Here is an 8,352-nt window from a genome sequence, read left to right as displayed (position 1 = left end):
CCATGAGTTCGAGCCCCGCATCAGGCTCTGTGCTGACAACTCAGAGCCTGGAGCCTGCTTCAGATCCTGTGTCTCCCTCTCTCTCTGCCCCTCCCCTGCTCATGCTCTGTCTCTGTCTCAAAAATAAATAAAAACATTAAAACAAAAATTAAAAAAAATAAAAATCAAACAAAATAGAAAATAAAAATAAAAATCAAACAAAATAGAAAAAAACAAGTGTTGGTGAGGATGTGGAAAAATTGGAACCCTTGTGCATTGCTGCTGGGGAAGGTAATATAGTGCAGCCTGTGTGAAAAGCAGCAAGTGATCCCTCAAAAGGTTAAACATAGATTCACCATATGATCCAGGAATTCCTAGGTATACCCCCAAAAGAATTGAAAACAGGGACGTGAACAAATATTTGTACATCGATATTCATAACAGCATTGTTCACGACAGCCAAGATATGGAAACAACCTAAATGTCCATCAACAGATGAACGGGAGAAAATGTGGTATCTACATACAGTAGAATATTTCTCAGCCTTAAGAAAAGAAGGAAGTCCTGCCATTTGCAACAACATGGAAAAACCTATAGGACATTATGCTAAATGAAATAAGCCATCCATGGAAGGAACAAATACTGTATGGTTCCATGTATGTGAGGTATCTAACAGAGTCAAACTCATAGCAACAGACAACACAATAGTGGTTTCCAGAAGCCGGGGGACAGGAGCAATGAGGAGTTGTTATTTGGTGGGTACGTTTGAAATTATATTCATCCTGGAAAGGGAATAATTACCTCTTAGCTTTCCATACAGTATCTCTGACACAGGGGATGACTCATGTTATAAAATTCGTATTTCCAGTGTTTCCCAAAACACTTGATACATTTTAACTCACTATTCTACTGACTTTATTATTTCCTTATTTATTATATTCGAGGTATATGGTTTATCGCCTCCATTAGGGTATAAGCTCCACAAAAGCAGAGACTTTTTGCTTATTTCCTTCCTGGATAAAGCTTCCAAATGCTAGGGCAGTGCCCAGCATACAGTAGCCCCCTAATAAACAATTTCTTGAATTAATGAATAAACTATTGTAGACTCTGTCTATAGTGAAAATATAAAGCAACAGGTGTAGACAGGCTATTTTTACAATACCTTTCTGGGGGCTTTCAAAACCCAAAGAAGCAAACTTCCTAAGGCCTGAGTTAGAGTTCAGATATTCATTCCATTCCAAGAAGAAAAAAAACGCACTTTCGTTACTGAGGTTGCTGTCATTTTTTAAACTTTATCTTTGCACCGTTATGCCTTAAATAAAGATAAAGTTATGTTGAGAAAAAAGCAAACGACACAATGTTCTTTTCAACAATTTTCAGAATAGTTCATGGTTTTTGAAGAAGAGACGAGTGAAAACAGCTAAGACTGTCTTTCCCAACAGGATTAAAACGATGAATCATACAGTGTCCGTGAAGCATCTTGGTCTCCATGAAAACTCTGGCAGCTGCACCGCAGGGAAGCAGGGAGGCTATTTTCCTTTCAACTTCTATCAGCTTTCCCCAGGTTCTCGGGTGATTTATCCTCCTCATTCTATATCCAACTAAGATTCAGGAGAAAATACTGTTTGAGGTTTGAATTCAGCATCAGGCAAAATGAGATTTGGAGCCCAGAGTTGTCTTACCTTCTTTGAACTCCGGGACCAATGAACCCTTTTAGCCAAAATGCTTCAGCCTCTTTTTGGCCTCTGCCCCTAAGGCTACCAAAAAGATATGGGAGATCCGTGTTGGGGCTTGAGCCGCTCTGTTCTTGTGGTCGTTCGCACATGGCTGTGATGAAGGTATTTTCCCTTCCTTGTACATTAGACCAACAGGATGTGAGGAAGGGAAGCAGACTAAGAAATCTGGGAAGTATTTTATCTGCTTTCTATTGATCCTCATACCAAAATAAAAAGGGAACTTTTTGTGGTCTTTGTAGGTCTTATCTGAAGGGTTACGACTCTCCCAGAGGACAGCCACACCCATACACAAAAGCAAACATATGAATACACACTCCAACCAAAGACCCAAGATTATGGGCTATGTGGGTTATATCCCCTAATTCTACCCTACACGCATGCCCTTATGTGGTCATCCAGTTCATTTGGCCTCACATCTACGTTCCTCCATTCAGATTAATATATGTGAAAAAATAGAAATCACAATAAAATATCGGTGTTGTCCCTACCCCCAGTTTTATTGAGATATAACTGACATGTACAACTGTGTAAGTTTAAGGTGTGCAATGTGACGATTTCATGCACACACATGCTGTGAAATGTTTCCCACAAGGAAGCTAGTTAACACATCCTTCCTCTCACATAATTACCATCTTGTTATCGTTGTTTTTATGGAGTGAACACTTAAGATCTATTCTCATGGCAACTTTCATGTAGAGTCACCACGCTATTCATCGGATCCAGAACTTACTCATCTTACGTTGGAAGGTTTGTACTCTTTGAGCAACATCCTCCCTATTTCCCCAACCCCCAGCCCCTGGTAACCATCAATCTACTCTCTCTTTCTGTGAGTTTGACTGTTTAGATTCCACATAGAAGCAAGATCATACAGTACTTGTCTTTCTCTGTCTGACTTTCACTTAGCATAATAATACCCTCTAGGTCTGTCCATGTTGTTACAAAAAGCGAGATTTTCTTTTTTATGGCTGAATAATATGTTCCTGCATGTGCAGGAACATGGCCTCGTGTTTTCTGTACCCATCCATCTGCCCATAGACATTTAAGTTGTTTCCATGTTTTGGCTTTTGTGAATAATGCTGCGATAAATATGGAAATGCAGATATCTCTTAAATATCCTGATTTCATTTCATTTTCTTTGGAAAAAAATACCCAGAAGTGGGATCGTTGGATCACATGGTAGTTCTATTTTTCATGTTTTGAGGACCCTCCCTACTGTTTTCCATTGTGATTGTACCAGTTTACATTCCCACCAATAGTGCACAAAGATTCCCTTTCCTCCACATCCTTGCCAACATTTGTTATCTCTTGCCTTCAAGCAAGAGATATCTTCTTGCCTTCAAGCAAGAGATCTCCTCTCTTTCTAGCAAGTGTGAGGCAATATCTCATTGTGGTTTTGATTTGCATCTCCCTCATAGTTGGTGACTCTGGGAATCACTATGTACCTGCTGTCCATCTGTATGTTCTCTTCAGGTCCTCTACCCATGTTTAGTTGAATTGTTTGTTTTATTGCTATTGAGTCGTATGACTTCTTTATATATTTTGGATACTAATCCCTTATCAGGCACATGGTTTGCAAATATTTTCTCCCATTCATAGGTCACCTTTTCATTTCGCTGATCATTTCATTTGCTATGCAAAAGCTTTTCAGTTTGACATAGGCTCACTTGTTGATTTTGCCTGTTGCATTTGCTTCTTCTGGTGTCAGAAAGCCCTGCCTGCCATCATGCACTCTTGTGGCTACAGAGTCCCTCCATGGGCATGGGCACAGTAGTGGAGGCTGGTGACAAGAGGCAGGCTATGAGCGTGTAAGTGCACAGAGGGCCTAGCCTCAAGCATACGCATGACAGTGAGGGTCAGCTGCGGGGGTCTAAGCTGGAGTGTTGCACTCACACATCCACGGAGACCTGGGTTGGCCTCTGGTACAAAGGGGGCAGGGGTAAAGAAGTGGGAGGGACTCAGGAGGCTGGCATCTGCACACACAAAAATCCATGTGGTGAAAACCAGTGAAATCTGCATGGGACCCACAACTGTGCTGGCCATTGGTTTCTTCAGTGGTGAAAGCCTCTGGGTTCCTTGGCAGAGCTGGTCGCTGGGAACCATGGTTGCTTTCACTGTGTAGCTCAACTGTAGCCCCTGCTCATCTTCCTGGTTCATAGCTGGCTCTGGAAGGTGTAACACTGAGTGGGTCCTCTGTGCATTGCCCTGAAAGGCTGAGGACACTGCTCATTCACCCCAATCTCCCATTTCTTGGGCGGGGGGCGGGGGGGGGGGTGTTCCCTCTTAGCACTGACCAGTGCCGGCCTGGGGGATGGAATGATGCAGGCAGAATGAAGCTGTTTTTCCTTCCCTATCTGTGGGATTATTCTCAGGGTTTTTGGTTGGTTTGGTTGTTTGTTTTTGTCTTTTGTCTTTTGTTTTGTTTCGTTTCATTTTGGTTTTTTGCTCCTGTGTTGCTGAAGTCTTTCAAGTGGATTCATGAGCTATCCCAGGGATGTTTTGTTTATAGACAGCTGCCTAATTATCGATCTTTGTGGGGTCCCCTAAAATGCCATGCTGGTGACATTACTGTTTGATAATCTAAATGATAAGAAGAATATAGCACTTTGGTCTCTTGATGTATTGAGTTAAATGGGACCATTCAAAGTCTGACGGTCTGCTTTCTTCATCTTTTCCATATCATTTTGGGTAGATTGAGGCCAAAGTATTACAGCTGAAACTTATTCCAAAACGCAGTGCTTAAACAAAATACACTTAGAAGCTGAATGGGATAAAAAAAAAAAAAGACTCCATATTACCAACTGGATTTTATTATTCAGGGTTTTCTAGAGATACAGAACCAACAGGATATATATATATATATATATATATATATATATATGGAGATTTTTCTTTTTGTTTTAGTTTTATTTATTTCTTTTGGGGGGGAGCACATGAGTGAGGAAGGGGCAGGGAGAGAGAGAATCCCAGGATCTGCAGTCCATGCCAAGCCTGATATGGGGCTCGATCTCATGACCAGGACTTCATGATCATGACCTGAGCCAAAATCAGGAGTCAGATGCTTAACCGACTGAGCCATCCAGGAGCCCCTTTATGGAGATTCTTTTAAGCCACTTCAGGGTGGTTTGTGGTAGTGAAAATATCACCACAATCTATATTAAAAATTTGTTAAAAGAGTTGATCTTATGTTAAGTATTTTTATCACAAAACAATAATAATCAAGAGGGTGGTAGAAAACTTTCAGAGGAGACGGATCTGTTTATGGCATTGGACATTTATTGTAAGGAACTGGCTCACACAGATTCTTGTATGGAAGCTGAAACAATCCAGGAGATTCAGGAAGACAGTGGTGCAATTCGGTCTGAAGCCTGAGAACCAGGGAAGCCGATGGTGTGGATTTCCCTCCAAGTGCACCTCAGGCAGTCAGGCAGAGTAGGAGGAATGATTTCTCCCTTCCTCTGCCTATTGCTCTATTCAAGCCTTCACTGGATTGGGTCATGTTCACCTCTATAGGGGGAGGGCAACTTGTGTCACTGGATCCACTGATTCAAATGCCAATATCATCTGGAAGCATCTTCACAGATACACCAAAAATAACGTTTGGCCAAGTATCTGGGCACTCTCTAACTCAGCCAAAACTGACACATAAAATCAACCAGAGGATTCCATTTTCTGACAGATTATCGTAAAGACTGTTTTCAAAGTGAGACCTATCAAGAACGAGACAAAGATGTCCACTCTTGCCACTTTTATTCAATATAGTACTGGAAGTCCTAGCCCAGGCAAGAAAAAAGAAATACTAGGCCTCCAGACTGGTAAAGAAGAAGTAAAGCTGTCACTAATTACAAGTGACATGATACTGTACAGAGAAAACCCTAAAGACCCCCTCACCCCCCAGAACACACACTTAACGTGGTGAGCTTTGAGTAAGGCATAGAACTGTCGAATCACTGTATTATACACCTGAAACTGATATAACGCTGTATGTCAACTAAACTTCAATACTAAAAATAAAAAATAAAAAGGAGACCTGTCAATGAGATAAGCAAGAACTCTTGGTACCTTGCTCAACACACATTAGGTGATTTACAGACGTTTTCACTCATTGATTAAATTATGCAAGTGGAAATTCACCACAAAGGCCATTTCTTTCCGTGCCTTCGCACGTTAATCGGAAAGCAATCCCCTAAAACACACTAAAGCCTCATTTTATTTTTGTCCACTTGGTGCACCCCTGAAGTAGTTGTATGTACATCAAATACTGTACCTGCATCAAAGGTCATTCATTTATAGGCAGTTTGTGGCCACTCACCAAGTAGAAGGGGGGAGGAATCTTGGAAGCCCCACCACCACCACCAAAATAGCACACTCACTGTCTAGCATTTTCCCCATTTATATATCTTTTTTAAGTGTTTATTTATTTTTGAGAGAGAGAGAGCACGAGGGTGGGAGGGGCAGAGAGAGAGAGAGAGAGAGAGAGGACCTGAAGCGGGCTCTGTGCTGACAGCAGAGAGCCCGACAGGGGGCTTGAACTCACAAATAGTGAGATCATGACCTGAGCCAAAGTCAGACACTTAACCAACTGAGCCACCCAGGTGCCCTGCATTTATATATGTTTTTTAAGTTAAAGGCTTTTCCTGACTTTATGCATGTAAGAAACCCTGCAAGGAGTGATTTCTTCAGCCTACTGAAACAACCTGGCACACAGTAGGGGTTAATGAAAATGTGTTGTCCCCTTGAAAGGGAGAAGTTGATGGCCATTTCGATGTATATCTAAGGAAGGCTGCATGCAGAGAAGGAAAAGTGTACCAGTGAAAAAGTAGATGCCTCCAAAAGTGTATTTCCCAAATGTCACTATTTTCTAAGAATCAGTGTTATACCAACATCATGGTCATGCACTTGTGAGCTTTCTCTGCTCTTATATGTATTTTATTTTATTTTATTTTATTTTATTTTATTTTATTTTATTTTATTTTAGAAAGAGAGCATGCGGAAGCAGGGGAGAGGGACAGGGAGAGAGAGAGAATCTTAAGCAGGCTCTGCGCTCAGCATGGAGCCAACGTGAGGCTCGATCCTACGATCTAGGATCATGAGCTGAGCCGACATCAAGAGTCAGACGCTCAACCAACTGAGCCACCCAGGTGCCCTGCCCTTGTACATATTTTAGAACAAAGCACACAGTATTGTGTGGAAATCAAACCGCATATCCCAGAATGCACCATTGGTTGCCTCTTAGACGAAATGGGTATGCTTCCTTCCATCTGCACCACCACAGGCCCGCCCCCCCGCCCCCAGCCATCACACGGTAGCCAAAGAGATCTTTTAAAATTTTTTTTAATGTTTATTTGTTTTTGAGACAGAGAGAGACAGAGCATGAACGGGGGAGGGTCAGGGAGAGAGAGACACACACAGAATCCGAAGCAGGCTCCAGGCTCTGAACTGTCAGCACAGAGCCCGACGTGGGGCTCGAACTCGCAGACCGTGAGATCATGACCTGAGCCGAAGTCGGATGCTTAACCTACTGAGCCACCCAGGTGCCCCAAAGAGATCTTTTTAAAATTCAGACAGGACTTGGGGCACCTGGATGGCTCAGTTGGTTGGGCATCTGACTTTGGCTCAGGTCATGATCTCACCATTTGTGGGTTCGAGCCCCGTGTCAGGCTCTGTGCTGACAGCTCAGAGCCTGGAGCCTGCTTCCGATTCTGAGTCTCCCTCTCTCTCTGCCCTTCCCCTGCTCATGCTCTGTCTCTCCCTGTCACAAAAATAAATAAAAACATTTTTTAAAAAATTTCAGACAGGACCATTTCAAGCCTTGCTCTTGCAGTAAAGTCCAGAAGTCCCCAAGCGAGCCTGCGAGGCTCTCCGTGACCCAGTTGCTCCTAAATTCTCCAGCTGCGTGTCACACTCAGCCCCTGTCCTTATGCTGCAGCCACTCTGGCTTCCCTCAGCTCCTCAGCCCATGACTACGACAGGCTTCCCACTAAGCCTCAGCATCAATGTCAGTTCCTCAGGGAAGCCTTTTCTGACCACACCAAACTAGGTCAGAACCCGACTGTACAGTATAACAATATCCTGTGTTGCTTTTTCTCCACTTTCCAAAACCATATGAAAAACTAAATTAACTGTAATGGTTTACATATGTCTATGCGGCAAGTTCTAATCCCCATGAAGGAAGAACCACGTCTATCTTATTCGTTTCTGTATTCCTGAACCTAGTATTATGGCTGATACATAGTAGTCCGTAAATATTTGCTGCATTGATGAGTAGGATTGTGGAATCTGTATGGAGACATTTGCCAGATAATGTTTCTAGCCAAAGGAGATCATTAAAAAGTGGCAGTCAGATTCATGGTTATCTGCCTTCTGACAATAGAGTAAAAGTCCTACCAATGATGGAAGTACATAATGGTTTTCATTAATGGAAACTAGAAACTAGCTTGAGATGTTCTTTGAACAATCCTTCAGAAACAAAATAGAGTTTCTGACCTTTGGTGATCAAGAAGTATTTCAGAAGTTATATGTGGGGCTCAGTTCAGCTCCACATCAGATCAAATTACTTCCAATAATTAATGCAAACTTTACATCTTTTATTCTACATACTTTTATTCTACAGTATCTCTGTCCTCTGTGCTATCTTGGG

The sequence above is a fragment of the Prionailurus viverrinus genome, chromosome D1 (genome assembly GCF_022837055.1).
Source record: "Prionailurus viverrinus isolate Anna chromosome D1, UM_Priviv_1.0, whole genome shotgun sequence".
NCBI lineage: Eukaryota > Metazoa > Chordata > Mammalia > Carnivora > Felidae > Prionailurus > Prionailurus viverrinus.
Note: the sequence above shows the minus strand (reverse complement) of the source record.